Here is a 14,952-nt window from a genome sequence, read left to right as displayed (position 1 = left end):
TGTTCCTCCCCATAGTTACCTGGCAACAACCAGGTAGACCTGGCCTACTATAAAAGGGGCTGCTTGCCCCCTCCTCCCTCTCTTACCCTTGCTTCCTGTTTGCTTTTCTTTTGCCCTCTTGGGCTCTTTCCTTCCCCTTTTCTTCTCCCCTCTCTCCATGTGGTCATGCCCAGCCTCTCTCTCTAATCTCTCCATCTCTCTGCTTTTCTCTGCCTCTACTATGCTCTTAACTCCCATCACCATGCCTGAATAAACTGTATTCTATAATATACCATCATGTGGCTGCTCCATCAGGAGGCAGAGATGCCTTGGCATGGGTCCTCCAAGGCATCCCTTTCCTGCAAATCACCATAGCCCCATAGAGCATATTCTTATATCTATCTTTTTATAATCACAACACCAATAAGACATCTAAAAGAGATCAGGGAAATTCAAATTGGAAAGGAAGAAATCAAGTATCACTATTTGCAGGTAATAAGATAATATACATCAGTGACCCCAAAATTTCTACTAGACAACTCCTATAGGTGATAAACACCTTCAGCAAAATGTGTGGATAAAAAAAAATTAACTAAAACAAACAAAAAACTATACCCAACTCCAAAACAATAAAAAAGTAGTAGTCCTCCTTTACACAACCATAAATGGGCTGAGAAACAAATTACAGAAACAATACCTATTATAATAGCCATAAGCATAAAGAATGCAAAAAGTTAGACACCAACAAACCAAATAACTCAATTTAAAAACTGATAGATGAAGTTAAAAAGAGAACTTCCAACAGAAGAATTTCTAATGGCAGAGAAGCTCTTAATGAAATGTTCAAGGTCATTAGCCATAAGGGAAATACAAATCAAAAACAACCCTGATATTCTATCTTACATCTGTCAGAATGGCTGAAATAAAAAACTCAAGTGACAGCATATGTTGTTGAGGATATGGATCAAGGGAAACACTCCTCCATTCCTAATGGGAGTGGTAAATCTTTCAAAGATTCTGTAAATCAATCTCACAGATTTCTCAGAAAATTGGAAATAGTTCTACCTGAAGACTCAGATATACTACTCCTGGCCATGTACCCAAAAGATATTCCACTATACAACAAGGGCGTGTATTCCACTATGTTATAACAGCTTTATTCATAATAACCAAAAATTGCAAACAGCATAGATGTTCCTCAACTATAGAATTAATAAAAAAAAATGTAAGTATACACAATGGAATACTATTCAGCTATTACAAATAATTGCATCATAAAATTCTAAGCAAATGGATGGAACTAGAAAATATCTGGGTGAGGTAACCTAGACCCAGAAAGACACCTATTATAAATAGTCACTTACAAGTAGACATTATCCACAAAAAAACTGGATAGGCCTGGATGGGCATCCACAGACCCAAAGAAACTAAGTAAGAAGAATAGTCCAGGGAGGATGTGTGACTCTCTCTCAGAAGAGAACACAAAATAGTTATTGGATGTGAAGGGCAGTAGGGACCTGGGTGAGGAAGACAGGAGGGAAATGAGGATGAGGAACAGATATGGGGGACAAGATAGGGCTGGGAGTGATTATGGAAATCAGTAGGGTTCCAGGAGCCTGCCTGAACCCTGATTCTCTTTGGGTAGGTACCCTGCAGAAGCATTAGTCAGGGCAAAACTTGGGTTTTCAAGAGCAAATATTACTTATTATTAAACAATATTTACCTTTCTTGACTCCAAGTTATTCTGTGTCCAGAATAAGGTGGCTTCAGAAGATTAATTTTTTAATTAATTAATTAATATTTTACACTCCAGATTTTATTCCCTCCCAGTCCACCCTCTAACTGTTCCACATCCCATACCTTCTCCCCAACCCCTGTCTCCATGAGGATATTCACACACCCCAACCCCCGCCCCAACTGACCTCTAAACTCCCTGGAGCCTCCAGTCTCTTGAGATTTAGGTGCATCATCTCTGAATGAACACAGACCCAGCAGTCAGTCACTAATTCAACCAATGGGGTCAGCAGCTTCGGTCCATTGGTTGTGTGCAAATATCTGCATCTGACTCTTTCAACTGTTTTCAGAAGATTGACACCCAATTGTTAAATAGCAGAGGATTAAGTAAAGGAGTTCCTTGCTATTTTCTCCACAGGTTTCTGATGCCCTGTGGCCCTAGACTGGGTGTTTATTAACTCCTTGTCAGGGAGAAAATCACAGAAAGAAACACTCCCTTTGAAAAGGGAATCTAATCTTTATTTTTAAGATAAAAAGAGAGGATACTTTCTATTGCCATTAAGAAAAAACTGCCTGTTTCTATTCATCTCTATTCCTTAAGATAAAACCCATTCATCTATTGTCATTATTCTCATTATTCTTTCTCAGGATATATGATTACATATTATTCCAAGCATCTTTGTTCAGAAGTTCACAAGTACAAACATAAATTGAAATCATATTTGAATAAGATTTTACAACACAGATGTTTACATGTGTATGCATTAAGACTAGTAATCTAATTAAACATTAATTATCTGCCACTAGCTCCACAGAATCAAGAGTTTAAAACAATAATTCTTATGTCTAAGTTAGCATTGTTTTGTCAAGAGGCAAAACACCTGCCTTATGCCTCATTAGTATTAACGTTTTGTATAGATTAACCAGGTTATATTTTATTTATTGTTCTTGAACCTACAATAAATTATTCATTCTCTTTTATGACATTTAGTTATCAGATAATGGTTTTACAGCTTTCCTAGAAGAAATGTTTTCTCTGATTATAAATTCATTTCAAAATCTGCTTTTTTCCTATAGGAATTAGCTTGTGATACATGACAGTTTACAAAGCCCTAATTATAGCATTTCTTATAGAGGGCTCAAAATTACCTGTATAAGTTTCAGAATTCTGTAGAGTCATTGTTGGGGACTATGAAATCATCAATTTTTCTATATAGCACCACTATAGTGGCACTATGTAGAAAATTTTCTTGATTTTCAGAATAACTGATTAATGGGGTGGGCAAATGCCTAGGTGTTATTACATTAGATAATAGTGACAGTAAAGGCATATCAGCAAAAGGACTCAATCCTGGGATTAGATTTCTGAAAGACCTGTAATTCAGAGTATCTATTGCATCCTCGAAAAATGATGTATCATCCCCAGGAAAGTTCATTTGTATTTTTCTCTCCTAGGTGGCTCCTGATATATGGGGGAGTGGGGGGTGGGTCATCTCTTGGACTAGATGGAGATATAGGGTCGGTAAGGTGTGGGGAATTTATGGGGGTGACCCTAGCTGAGACTCCTACCAGTGGGTCATATGGAAATTGAAGTGGCCACCTCCTAGAACCAAGCAGGAATGCCAGTGAAAGGAGGGCAACAGGTCTTAAAGGGTTATTATCATAGGAGCTTGAAAGACAATAATGCTGAGAGCCGTATGGACTGTAGAGGTCCAGATAGAGCGATTCAGAAAGGAACAATATTAGCAAATGGACTAAAAACAATTCTGATATTTAGGCAAAGAAGATTTCTTGGCACTATGAGAGCCTAGAAAAGCCCATTGGTGAAGGTGTACAGCCTTAGTGTCAATTGAAGGCCCAGGACAGAAGGAGTCATGCAAAGAATATGAGAAATGGCACCACAAAGAGATCCTGTGGAAAGCTATTGGTGAAAATTCAACCTAGTTGCAGTAGAAGATACCAACATATTGGAGATGCCAGTAAAACAAAAAAGCTGCTAACAGGGACTGGAACCAGCACAAGAGACAGAATTATTCTGAAGCCAACAAAGGTGAAAGGAGATGAACATCAGACATGGAGATTCAGAATTTGGAATTTTCCCAGATCATTTTTAGTCTTGCTTTGGTTTGCTATTGCCTCACTATCACATTTCAGAATGGCAATGTACATTCTGTGTTGAGGGAAGTAGGTGGTTTTGATTGTATTGGAGACTACAGATAAGAAAGTGAAGAAATCTCAAAAGAGACTTTGAACTTTGGACTTTTAAGCCTTGTTGAGATTGTGGTAGTCTATGGGGACTTTTGAAGTTGGACTAAATGTATTTTGCATTATGTTGTGGCTAGGTATAGCCCGCATAGACTCATTCATTTGAACAAGGTTATAAGTTCCAGGGAATGAGTAGGATGTACTTTTTGAATAAGCTTGGCACATATGAAGTGTCACTATTAGCAGGTATGGCCTTGTTGGAATAGGTGTGTCCTTGTTAGAGAATATATTTCATAGAGGAGGCAGACTTTGAGTTTTCCTAGTGCTCAAACTCTGCCATTTAAAAAAGGGAATAGGTGGGTTGGAGAGCAGGAGGAGGGGAGGAAATAGAGGATTTTCAGAGAGGAAAGTAGGAAAGGGGATAGCATTTGAAATGTAAATGAAGAAAATATCTAATAAAATATTAAAAAGAAAAAAGAGATCTTCCTCCATATTACCTATATAAGAGAGTACATTTCTGCCTGCATTAGGCTTAGGATGTGGAACTATGAGTTCCTTCTGCAGCACCATGGATGCTGCTATGCTTCCCATCAAAATGAAAATGGACTCAACCTCTGAAGCTGTAAGCCAGTCTCAATTAAATGTTGTCCTTTATAAGAATTTTCTTGGTCATGACATCTCTTTATTGGAATGAAACCCTGACAAAGATAGGAAGGAAGACCATTAACTCTCCAGATGTACTCTGCCTTCCATGCCAAATCGTGACTATTGACTTATCTAGCTTTGTGAACTGAGAATACATCAGTTAAATATCAACATCTCCAGACTACATGGCATACATTTTTAGACTACCCATCCTTTATTATAGAAGCTGATCTGGTAAATATTTTTTGTAATGTATATTCACTCCATCATATCTGTTCTTCTAGAGAACCTTCCTGCAATATATTCACCATGTCGAGATTGTTTTAAAAATAGCTATTTCCTAAGAGAATGTTGCAGAAAGGAGAAAGTCCTTCCCATTTTTTCAGATATTGCAACTTGCCTGGATGGGTACCAAAAATTTCATCTTAAAAGACATTAGTAATTTTCCTAAAGAAACCTAATAGAAAATAACATGATAGAATAGTAGCAACTGAGATAGGAACTAAGCTAACTCTGCCAATGCAAGTGAAAATTAGTCTTTCCAATTCTATATTTTACAGAATGTGCCTGAAATAGGAAAAGAAGATGTATTCTTAAGGGAACAGTTTCTATTCTTCCAATTAAGAAAAAAACTTGAAGATACACTGACAAAATTGAACACAAGTCCCCATATTTGTCAGTGCTTGGTGGAGAATGGGTGTGCTGCACAAAAAGAAAAACATAAGAATAGGTGCTAGAGACAAAGGTGAAGCATTTCAGTGCTTTACCTTCCTGATGACATAAAACGTAGGGGCACTAAGAACTATGCAAGAGCATAATTGAAAATAAAAAAGACGCACCCTTGTGTCCACTTCAGCTTTGTCTTGCCATTTTGAATTACTCTTCTAATGCATCATTTGGTATTGTAGGTCTCATTTTCTCCTTTCATTTATTCCTCCCTGCCTCCTTTGTTTCCTCCATCCCTCTACCCCTTCTCCCCTCCCTTTTTTCTTCCTTGCTTCTGTCCTTTCTAATTAAGAGTTACTTCAGGAAATGGAAATTTGAAGAGTCTACAAGACAGCATCCAAAGTAAAGCAGGCACTTGAAATTATTAGTTTTCTACCTGTTTACTGCATTATCAGTTCTCAGTGCCTCCTCTTATGTCTTCTTCCATCTCATTTTGCCTGATGTAGCAGATCAAATCAAGATATTATATATGTGAACTGAAATACAATTTCTTGTGAAAAGTACTCTGCAGGCCTGGATTTTCTTCTGAAAATGCATTCTCCCACATTAGCTTGTTCTGAATTTACAACTTTCTTCTCTTCTGTAATAATTAACATTTCATTTGTTAACTGTTCAATGCACTTGTTAAGTGGGTAGTCTGTGGCATACATTGTTCTAGAAGCTGAGAATTTAATGAAGAATAAATTGTATCCTTTCCAACAGGGATCTGTGTCCTGTGTAAGTTTAAATAAACTCACTTTCAATATTACCTCTGGAGAACATGATTTATTTTTGTACAATGGGCATAACCATGATTTTAATTATCTTATTGTGACTTGAATCAGTCTTCCTTCCTTCCTTCCTTCCTTCCTTCCTTCCTTCCTTCCTTCCTTCCTTCCTTCCTTCTTTTTTACTTCCTTTCTTCCTTTCTTTCTGTCTCTCTGTCTGTCTGTCTCTCTCTCCCTCCCTCCCTCCCTCCTTCCCTCCCTCCCTCTCTCTCTCTCTCTCTCTCTCTCTTTCTTTCTTTGCTTTATTCTTTCCTTTTTTTCTGAAAATTACTGTCATGGTTTTCTAAAGTCACAGAACTTATGGGTAGTCTCTATATAGTAAGGGAATTTGTTGATGACTTACAGTCTGTAGTCCAACTCTCCTACAATGGTCAGCAGCAGCTGTGATTGAAAGTCCAAGGATCTAGCAGTTGCTCAGTCCCACAAGGCAAGCAGGCAAAGAAGAGGGTGTATCTTCCTTCTCCCAATGTCCTTATGTAGGTCTCCAGCAGAAGGTGTGGCCCAGATTAAAGGTGTGGGCCAACACACCTTTAATCCCAGATGATTTTGAACTGAGAGATCTCCCTGTCTTTTGTTTTTGTTTTTGTTTTGTTTTGTTTTTGTTTTTTATTTTATTATATTTCCCGAGACAAGATTTCTCTGTAAAGCCCTGGCTGTCCTGGAACTCACTTTGTAGACCAGGCTGGCCTGGAACTCAGAAATCTGCCTGCCTCTGCCTTCTGAGTGCTGGAATTAAAGGCATGTGCCACTAAACCCAGAAAGATCTCCCTGTCTTAATCTTCTGGAATTCATAGCCACTATGCTTCAAGATCTCCAGGCCAAGATCCATATCAGAAAATTGTACCTCCCAGCCTCCAGATTAGGATCACTAATAAGCCTTCCAATTTTGATTGTAGTTCATTCCAGCTATAGTCAAGTTGACATCCAGGAATAGCCACTATAATCCACCCCTTGTCAACTTTACACAAGTAAAATATCTCATGTCCACATGAAACAATAACAAGGTCATAAATAACCCTAATGTGATATAAATACAATCACAAACACATTTGTAAATTTACAATGGGGCATTGTCCCTTGAGAACATTCTTTTAGTGTCTCAACTTAAATAACAATTGATGTTAAAGAAATTGGAAGAAAGATAAGTGTATTCTTAAAAAAAATGAAACAGAATTATTAATATTACTTTATAATCCTAATTTCTGCAACTGGTTACATGGCCTTAGATGATATTTATAACTACCTTCCTCTATTACCCATTGTATATTTCCTTCGCCAATGGACTTGAGAGTTTCTTCTTTAATTATACCAAAATATAGCCACTGGATTCCTGAACATACTTTGAAAAATTCAGAACAAATTTTCTTTGCAAAAAAAAAAATGTAAGAATTTATTTAGTTGGAATTTGGAGTATGATTCAAATAGTAAATTTCAGAGGGTCTGAATTTTAATTATTTACTAAGATATCCCCTGAATTTTAACTATAAGCTAATATATATCTTTCCTAATGTTCTTCTCATAAGTAGATTATTATTTTTGTTTGCTTTTAAAATTTTGGAAGATTTTCCTCTTGAACCCTTTTAAAACTTTGGAGTTTTACAAATTATAAATTCAATATGATCCCTAGCTTTAAACAAATGCAGTTGTACAAATCTAAGGAGGTTAAGAATTACTCTTAATTTTCAATACATGTATTATAGTATTATAATGGTCTTCTTACTAATAGCTGCCACATTTGGTTTATAATTTTTGTTAAGTATAATCCTGGTTTTATATTATGTGATTTAGCTAACAGAGATAGTCTGAAACATTGTTCATTTTACAGGTTAAATGTTTTTGATATAATTTACCCAACCAATGGATGGAAGCTGGGGACCCTTGAAGTTCAATTGGGGAAAACCTGGAAGAAACTGAGGAGGAGGGCAGCCCCAAGGGAAGAACAGCAGTCTCAAGTAACCCAGACCCCTGAGATCTCTTAGACAGTGAAACCACCTACCAGAGAGCATACACCAGCTGATATGGGGCCCCTAACACATTTACAGCAGAGAACTGCCTGGTCTGGCCTCAGTAAGAGAAGATACACCTAACCCTCAAGAGACTGGAGGCCCCAGGGAGTGGAGAGGCCTAGTGGGATGGGAGGTAGGGTGGGTACATCCTCTTGGAGAATTGGGGGGAGGAATTATGGGATATTGAGCAGTCAGGGGGCAGACCTGGATGGGGATGATGTCTGGAAGGTAAAAAAGGATTAAAGAATAAAAATAAATACATTTAAAAGAAGAAATAACTCAGTTTAAAGGATGACATGTTTTTTACTGTAGAAGGCACTCAATTCTACATTGTAGCTTATGTAATGATGACCATATTATTGATACAATTTTACTCTATTCAAGACAGTAGGACACTTGATGAACCAATGAAGGAAATGCATACTAAAAGGACTATTTTTCCTTCATAAGTGAAGTAACTACAAAGAAATATTTAAGTCTTCAGCCATGAAATTTCTCAGAGAAGAAAACAACTATTCAGTGGATAAATAGAATGGGATTTCATTTTTCAGTAAATTTTGGTGAGATCTAGAGGTTGGTCAAAATAAGAATATCATTTAAAGGTCATGCTCAACAACTGATACATTATGAAATACTTGAGACTTCTTACTGTTGGCTTGCTTCCCTTCCTAATAAATGGAAATGCTGATTTTTAGTTAGAAGATAATTAATAGAATAACAAGATTGCATTTTCCCCCCATGGAAGTTAACATCTAAAAGCTTTCAAGTCTCTGGGCTAACTGAAACCAGTGATTCCCCTGAGGCTATGAGAGTCAGGCACTGGTGATGGAGACAACTTCAGAACCCTTATTCTGCAGGATCTAGGGGTCTAGATGAACTTCCCTAGAAGACACAGAGACACAGAACTTAATGACATTGAGCCCATCAATTTACTAAAATAATCAATTTGAAATGTGAATAGATACCTTACATATTTTTAATATTTAAATTCACTATTCAAAAAATATTTGTATTCTTCCATTGTCTTCCTCTTTCCTATACATTTTACTAGTTGTCTATTATCAATGTAACTAGAAAATATTGATTTAGTTCATTTTATCGAACCTGAAGTTTTATTTTTAATTTAGTATTTACTCTTACTTTTATTTCTAAAAATGTGAAATATCATGAAGAAGTCAGCATTTCACATACATGCTTCTAAAAGTTCTTGAAGGCATACTGCAAATTATTTCACTAATTTCTCTTGTAAATGTGCCATTTGTATTTGCCATTGTACATTGATACCTGTGGCTGTTTTAAAATTTTAATTGTAGTTTACAACAGTATTGTATACAAGTGCACTAAAATTCTTCTGCGACTTGATATTTCAGGGCGTTTTGGTAAAGTGGAGAGGTACTCTGGAAATGGGAAAAGGAGGAAGAAGGTGGGACTGTGAAAAGAGGAGGAAGAGGGCCTGTGATTGGGATGTAACGTGAATAAATAAATAAATAAGAAAATAAAATAAAAAAAAACAAACAAACAGAAAACAAAGCCATCCTGTAGAGTTCCGATTGGTTTATGGACCTTATTCTAAAACAACTTCCCTTATCTAAGCTCATTGCATACAATTGCTGGATCATTGTGTCTGATCATAAGACACTGCCCAGTTTTGGTCTAATTCTTAACTAATTGATAGTTATAAGCTATCCCTTTTCTTTATAAATTCCTATTTGAATAAATGCTATAAAATCAAGTTATCTATCTTATTACTCCCTATGAAAATAATTTAATCACCCTTTGACATGTGTAAGTTGTATGCATTTCATTGTAATGTTTTTGGGTTTTGACTACTATATTATATATATTCAGGTCTTTTAAATAAACCACCAAATGACAAAAAAAATCATTTTTCTGCAAAATTGTTACATATATATGTACATTTCTGAAAGCATCAAGCTATGTATCTTTCAATATAGATTGATGACTGCCTTATTTATTTTGGTGTATATGTCCTGTTTTATATATATATATATATACATATGTGTGTGTGTGTTGTGTGTGTGTGTGTTGCGTGTGTGTTCATGAGAAGATAGAGGCCATGCTCAACATTGGTTTTTCTTTCCTTTCCTTTCCTTTCCTTTCCTTTCCTTCTTTTCTTTTCTTTTCTTTTCTTTTCTTTTCTTTTCTTTTCTTCTCTCTTTTAGAGAAGGCACATGGCCCTGCATCTTCTTTCATTTCTTTCAAAGATTTATTTACTTTATGTATATGAGTCCTCTATTGCTGTCTTCAGACACACCAGAAGAGGGCATCAGATACCATTGCAAATGGTAGTGAGCCACCATGTGGTTGCTAGGAATTGAACTCAGAAACTCTGGAAGAGCAGCCACTAATCTTAACCACTGAGCATCTCTACAGCCCTGGTGTTTCTTTCAATTATTATCCTCCTTATTTATTTTTTTATTTATTACATATTTTCCTCAATGACATTTCCAATGCTATCCCAAAAGTCCCCCATACCCTCCCCCCCACTTCCCTACCCACCCATTCTCATTTTTTTGGCCCTGGCATTCCCCTGTACTGGGGCATAGCAAGTTTGTGCGTCCAATGGTCCTCTCTTTCCAGTGATGGCCGACTAGGCCATCTTTTGATACATATGTAGCTAGAGTCAAGAGCTCTGGGGTACTGGTTAGTTCATAATGTTGTCACACCTATAGGGTTGCAGATCTCTTTAGCTCCTTGGATACTTTCTCTAGCTCCTCCATTGGGGGCCCTGTGATCCCTCCAATAGCTGAATGTGAGCATCCACTTATGTGTTTGCTAGGCCCCTGCCTAGTCTCACAAGACACAGCTATATCTGGGTCCTTTCAGCAAAATCTTGCTAGTGTATGCAGTGGTGTCAGCGTTTGGAAGCTGATTATGGGGTGGATCCCTAGATAAGGCAGTCTCTAGGTGGTCCATCCTTTTGTCGCAGCTCCAAACTTTGTCTCTGTAACTCTTTCCATGTGTGTTTTGTTCCCAGTTCTAAGAAGGAGCACAGTATCCAAACTTTGGTCTTCATTCTTCTAGAGTTTCATGCATTTGGCAAATTGTATCTTATATATTGGGTATACTAAGTTTTGGGCTAGTATCCACTTATCACTGAGTACATATTGTGTGAGTTCCTTTGTGATTGGGTTACCTCGCTCAGGATGATGCCCTCCAGGTCCATCCATTTGCCTAGGAATTTCATAAATTCATTCTTTTTAATAGCTGAGTAGTACTCCATTGTGTAAATGTACCACATTTTCTGTATCCATTCCTTTGTTGAGGGGCATCTGGGTTCTTTTCAGCTTCTGGCTATTATAAATAAGGCTGCTATGAACATAGTGGAGCATGTGTCCTTCATACCGGTTGGGACATCTTCTGGATATATGCCCAGAAGAGGTATTGCTGGATCCTCCGGTAGTACTATGTCCAATTTTCTAAGGAACCTCCAGACTGATTTCCAGAGTGGTTGTACAAGTTTGCAATCCCACCAACAGTGGAGGAGTATTCCTCTTTCTCCACATCCTCGCCAGCATCTGCTGTCACCTGAATTTTTGATCTTAGCTATTCTGACTGGTGTGAGGTGGAATCTCAGGGTTGTTTTGATTTGCATTTCCCTGATAATTAAGGATGTTGGACATTTTTTCAGGTGCTTCTCTGACATTCAGTATTCCTCGGGTGAGAATTCTTTGTTCAATTCTGAGCCCCATTTTTTAATGGTGTTATTTGATTTTCTGGAGTCCACCCTCTTCAGTTCTTTATATATTTTGGATATTAGTCCCCTATCTGATTTAGGATAGATAAAGATCCTTTCCCAATCTGTTGGTGGCCTTTTTGTCTTATTGACAGTATCTTTTGCCTTGCAGAAGCTTTGCAGTTTCATGAGGTCCCATTTATCGATTCTCGATCTTACATCACAAGCCATTGCTGTTCTATTCAGGAATTTTTCCCCTATGCCCATAACTTCGAGGCTTTTCCCCACTTTCTCCTCTATAAGTTTCAGTGTCTCTGGTTTTATATGAAGTTCCTTGATCCACTTAGATTTGACTTTAGTACAAGGAGATAGGAATGGATTGATTCGCATTCTTCTACATGATAACAACCAGTTGTGTCAGCACCATTTGTTGAAAATGCTGTCTTTCTTCCACTGGATGGTTTTATCTCCCTTGTTGAAGATCAAGTGGCCATAGGTGTGTGGGTTCATTTCTGGGTCTTCAATGCTATTCCCTTGGTCTACTTGTCTGTCCCTGTACCAGTACCATGCAGTTTTTATCACAATTGCTCTGTAGTAAAGCTTTAGGTCAGGGATGGTGATTCCACCAGAGGTTCTTTTATTCTTGAGAAGAGTTTTTGCTATCCTAGGTTTTTTGTCATTCCAGATGAATTTGCAGATTGCTCTTTCTAATTTGTTGAAGAATTGAGTTGTAATTTTGATGGGGACTGCATTGAATCTCTAGTTTGCTTTTGGCAAAATAGCCATTTTTACAATGTTGATCCTGCCAATCCATGAGCATGGGAGATCTTTCCATCTTCTGAGATTTTCTTTAATTTCTTTCTTCAGAGATTGAAGTTTTTCTCATACAGATCTTTCACTTCCTTAGTTAGAGTCACGCCAAGATATTTTATATTATTTGTGACTATTGAGAAGGATGTTGTTTCCCTAATTTCTTTCTCAGCCTGTTTATTCTTTGTGTAGACAAAGGCCATTGACTTGTTTGAGTTAATTTGTTTATCAGTTTTAGGAGTTCTCTGCTGGAATTTTTAGGGTCATTGATATATTCTATCATATCATCTGCAAAAATTGATATTTTGACTTCCTCTTTTCCAAATTGTATCCCCTTGATCTCCTTTTGTTGTCGAATTGCTCTGGCTAGGACTACAAGAACAATGTTGAATAGGTATGGATAGAGTGGACAGCCTTGTCTAGTCCCTAATTTTAGTGGGATTGCTTCAAGCTTCTCACCATTTACTTTGATGTTGGCTACTGGTTTGCTGTAGATTGCTTTTATCATGTTTAGGTGTGGGCCTTGAATTCCTGATCTTTCCAAGACTTTTATCATGAATGGGTGTTGGATCTTGTTGAATGCTTTTTCCGCATCTAACAAGATGATCATGTGGTTTTTGTCTTTGAGTTTGTTTATATAATGGATTACATTGATGGATTTCTGTATATTAAACCATCCCTGCATCCCTGGAATAAAACCTACTTGGTCAGGATGGATGATTGCTTTAATGTGTTCTTGGATTCAGTTAGCAAGAATTTTATTGAGGATTTTTGCATCTATATTCATAAGGGAAATTGGTCTGAAGTTCTCTATCTTTGTTGGATCTTTCTGTGGTTTAGGTATCAGAGTAATTGTGGCTTCATAGAATGAGTTGGGTAGAGTTCTATCTACTTCTATTTTGTGGAATAGTTTATGCAGAACTGGAATTAAATCTTCTTTGAAGGTCTGGTAGAACTCTCCACTAAACCCATCTGGTCCTGGGCTTTTTTTGGCTGGGAGACTATTAATGACTGCTTCTATTTCTTTAAGGGATATGGGACTGTTTAGATCTTTAACTTGATCCTGATTTAACTTTCGTACCTGGTATCTGTCTAGAAATGTGTCCATTTAGTCCAGGTTTTCAAGTTTTGTTGAGTATAGCCTTTTGTAGAAGGATCTGATGGTGTTTTGGATTTCTACAGGATCTGTTGTTATGTCTCCCTTTTTATTTCTGATTTTGTTAATTAGGATGTTGTACTGAAAGACCCCCGAAGGGAGACCCTCCCTCAGACACTTAAGTCCCGGGACAGCCGCGTACCCAAGAAGACACTGAGACCATATATAAAATGTAGAAGGCAAGATTTAATAAAGTAGCAACAACATGAAAGCACACAGACCAGAGCTCTGGGGTCGAAATAAAGCAGCAACAGAAAGCACACAGAGCTCTGGGGTCGAAACTCATACACCTTTGCACAGGGTAGAGGAGTCTCGACGGACAGCCAAAATTTTTCACAGGCTTATATAGTAAAACTCAAAGGGGGGAGAACTGGGCAGAGAAAGTACAAGTTTACATCACTAGGGAGTTCTGCCAAAGGAATCTACGTAACTAAGGAGCCATGTCCTCCTCATTTATTTTGAGGTTGTTCCAGGAGGCCTTTATCTCAAAAATGTTCTTGGAACAGTCTTTAGTTGGGAGGGTTCGAACTTTAGGATGAGGAGTTTTGGGGTGAAAAGTTTAGGAGTGTTCCGAGAACAACCTCTAGATGGGAGGGGGTGGGCTCCGAGGTAAAAAGTTCATGTTCTTACAAGAGGCCAGTAATTTTTCATTCTTCAGTACCTGTGCCCTCTAGTGAGTCTAGCTAAGGCTTTATCTATCTTGTCGATTTTCTCAAAGAACCAACTCTGCATTTGGTTAATTCTTTGAATAGTTCTTCTTGTTTCCACTTGGTTGATTTCACCCATGAGTTTGATTATTTCCTGCAGTCTTCTCCTCTTGGGTGAATTTTCTTCTTTTTTTTCTAGAGCTTTCACAGACCACTGCATACATGTTCCTATATCCACACACAGAAACACACATAAACATAAATAATTTTTAAGAGAGAGAAGGTTGGAGTAAATTGAAAAATAAAAAGAAATGAAAGGTGAAGTATAACAAAAGCTTTCCAAGACAGGGTAATGGGGAATATACCATATTTAACATAGACAACAATGGAAAGCACATTGACCACCAAAATTTTTGATATAGTAACTTTTATTTTATTGTTACCTGTTATATCAGAAATTTTTTATTAAATTCTCCTTGATTTTTTTTCAAAATCCACTTGTATTAAATATTTATGGTGTAATTTGACATTAAGCATGGAAATTTCACTTAATTATATTCTAGAGTTAATGTTTCAAGAC

The sequence above is a fragment of the Mus musculus genome, chromosome X (genome assembly GCF_000001635.26).
Source record: "Mus musculus strain C57BL/6J chromosome X, GRCm38.p6 C57BL/6J".
In the NCBI taxonomy this organism is placed as follows: Eukaryota; Metazoa; Chordata; class Mammalia; order Rodentia; family Muridae; genus Mus; species Mus musculus.
The sequence above is the reverse complement of the archived record's forward strand: the minus strand, read 5'-3'. Positions refer to the sequence as shown.